At 38.6% G+C, this 3,154-nt stretch overlaps 1 pseudogene; it reads left to right on the top strand.

Annotated features, from left to right (window-relative positions):
• Window positions 1-1,642: 1,642 nt before the first annotated feature.
• On the top strand, window positions 1,643-2,928 carry LOC129038783 (histone-binding protein RBBP4-like; annotated as a pseudogene).
• Window positions 2,929-3,154: the final 226 nt, after the last annotated feature.

Here is a 3,154-nt window from a genome sequence, read left to right as displayed (position 1 = left end):
TTTATCGTGAGATTGCAGCAATTCAGTCACATCTTTAGATATCACTCTAATTCTATTTGCCTTGCTATATCTACCACAACTTCAATTATAATAGTAACATCAAAGATCACTGATCATCACAACAGATAGGTATCTGTTGTGATGATCTGATAAGAATGAGAGGAAAAAAGAACTATGAACTATTTCAAACTTTATTATTATTATTGTATCAGCATTAACAAAATGTGGCACAGAGAAACGAAGTGAGCACATACTGTTGGAAAAACGGCAATGATAGACAATGCAGGGTTGCCACAAACCTTCAATTTATTAAAAAAAAAAATCTGTGAAACACAATAAAATGAGGCATGCCTGATTTTTCTTCATATTTCATTAGTTTTTACATATTATTAATATTTGAACAATAGCAGTTTATATCGGATTATACTGTAAACTTTCATTGCCAAAAATACTACCTATCTGTGGTTGTAGTGTCACTAGATTCTGACATTATTACAGATAAAATTTCAGTTGACAAAATCCTGCAAAACAACCTAGTGATGATGAGAAGAAAGATTTAAAGGGGTAAAATCAATTTTTTTTGCCATTTTTAAGAAAAAAAATAGATGATTTTCCTGATTTGAGGGGTCCATGATTCCTAACATAAAATCTATGAGACTCCTATTTCTAGTAACAAACAAAAATATCCTATGCTAAGATTATATGAAATTCTGGAAAGATGGGAACCCCTTTTTCCCTCTCCTCTTGACTCCAATCCAGCTACTAACAACATCCCCCTAATGGAGCAGCTGTTACCTTCCTCTCCTCCACCTACACTCTCCTCGTAATACATCCCAGCAGTCAGAGAGAGAATGAACAAACACACCACCTTGTGAGACAGAGCTACCACAGGAAAAAAAATGACTACTGAACAAAAATTGAATGCGGATTAAGATTCAGTATGATGAAAGATTTTCCAAAAATCGACATGATTTTTAAATTAAAAATGCAGTAAATCTCAGGATTGGAAGAATTTGCTAAAAAAAAATTAATTCAGTAAATGAATTTAACACAAGGATTTTTTAAATCTCTTAGGTCACCAACTCAGGTCCCAAAAGGGCAAATAAGAGAAGAGATAAGGGGCTTCAAGGGCATATCACAAAGGGTAGGTGGCTGGGGGTGGTAGGGGTGGGGGGATAGAATAAAATGTGATAATGTTGCAGATAATAGATAAAGTTTCCCTGAGCTAAAGAAAATCTTCAGTTCTCTTATTAAAAGGGCTCACTAAATCCAGGAATGTTTGATACACACTTAAGCACATCATGGTAAAATTGCTGATTTTTAAGAATGAAGAAAAAATATTTTACAATCTCCTCAATAGTTAGTAAATGTTACCTTGCAATACCCACAACAGAACAGTTACTTCAACTAACCGTACTTGAAATACGGTAAACAATACCCACATCAGTAAACAAAAGTAAACAATACCCACATCAGAACAGTCACTTCAAGATAGTAGAGGAAAAAGAAAGGAACCAATGGTAAACCAAAAACATCCAAAACAAAACAAAAAACCTTTATATAACTAAATTAAAAGATAATAGTGCCCCCACCCTCACCCGCAATGCTCAACCCCAGGATTCCCCCAGCTTGCCTGCCTGCCATGGCCGACAAGGAAGCAGCCTTTGACGACGCAGTGGAAGAACGACTCATCGATGAGGAGTACAAAAAATGGAAAAAGAACACCCCTTTTCTTTATGATTTGGTGTTGACCCATGCTCTGGAGTGGCCCAGCCTAACTGCTCAGTAGCTTCCAGATGTAACCAGACCAGAAGGGAAAGATTTCAGCATTCATCAACTTGTCCTGGGGACATACACATTGAATGAACAAAACCATCTCGTTATAGCCAGTGTGCAACTCCCTAATGATGATGCTCAGTTTGATGCGTCACACTACAACACTGAGAAAGGAGAATTTGGAGGTTTTTATTCAGTTAGAGGAAAAATTGAAATGGAAATCAAGATCAACCATGAAGGAGAAGTAAACAAGGTCTGTTATATGCCCCAGAACCCTTGTATCATCTCAACGAAGACTCCTTCCAGTGATGTTCTTGTCTTTGACTATACAAAACACCCTTCTAAACCAGATCCTTCTGGAGAGTGCGATCCAGACTTGTGTCTCCGTGGACATCAGAAGGAAGGCTATGGGCTTTCTTGGAACCCAAATCTCAGTGGGCACTTACTTAGTGATTCAGATGACCACACCAGCTGCCTGTGGGACATCAGTGCTGTTCCAAAGAAGGGAAAAGTGGTGGATGTGAAGACCATCTTTACAGGGCATACAGCAGTAATAGAAGATGTTTCCTGGCATCTGCTCCATGAGTCTCTGTTTGGGTCAGTTGCTGATGATCAGAAACTTATGATTTGGGATACTTGTTCAAACAGTACTTCCAAACCAAGCCATTCAGTTGGCTCACACTGCTGAAGTGACGCTCACACTGCTGTCTCTCTTTCAATCCTTATAGTGAGTTCATTCTTGCCACAGGATCTGCTGACAAGACTGTTGCCTTGTGGGATCTGAGAAATCTGAAACTTAAGTTGCATTCCTTTGAATTACGTAAGGATAAAATATTCCAGGTTCAGTGGTCACCTCACAATGAGACTATTTTGGCTTCCAGTGGTACCAATCACAGACCGAATGTCTGGGATTTAAGTAAAATTGGAGAGAAACAATCCCCAGAAGATAAAGAAGACGGGCCACCAGAGTTGTTGTTTATTCATGGTGGTCACACTGCCAAGATACCTGATTTCTCCTGGAATCCCAATGAACCTTGGGTGATTTGTTCTGTACCAGAAGACAATATCATGCAAGTGTGGCAAGTGGCAGAGAACATTTACAACGATGAAGACCCTGAAGGAAGCATGGATCCAGAAGGACAAGAGTCCTAAATATGTCTTTACTTCTTGTGATTTTAGACTCCCTTTTTTCTTCTCAACCCTAAGAGTGATTCAACACTGGTTTCAAGACACAGACTTTGTTCAGCTATCCCTCTATATAACAGGTACCACCAATAATGCTATTAGCCCAAACAGTGGGTGTTTTTTAAATATTAATGGCAGGGGGGCTTGATTCAGCAAAGCCACAGACTTACATTGAAATTTTCTTCAGAAATTT

This window comes from Pongo pygmaeus, chromosome 5 (assembly GCF_028885625.2).
Source record: "Pongo pygmaeus isolate AG05252 chromosome 5, NHGRI_mPonPyg2-v2.0_pri, whole genome shotgun sequence".
Lineage (NCBI taxonomy): Eukaryota > Metazoa > Chordata > Mammalia > Primates > Hominidae > Pongo > Pongo pygmaeus.
Note: the sequence above shows the minus strand (reverse complement) of the source record. Positions and strands in the feature narration are given on the sequence as shown.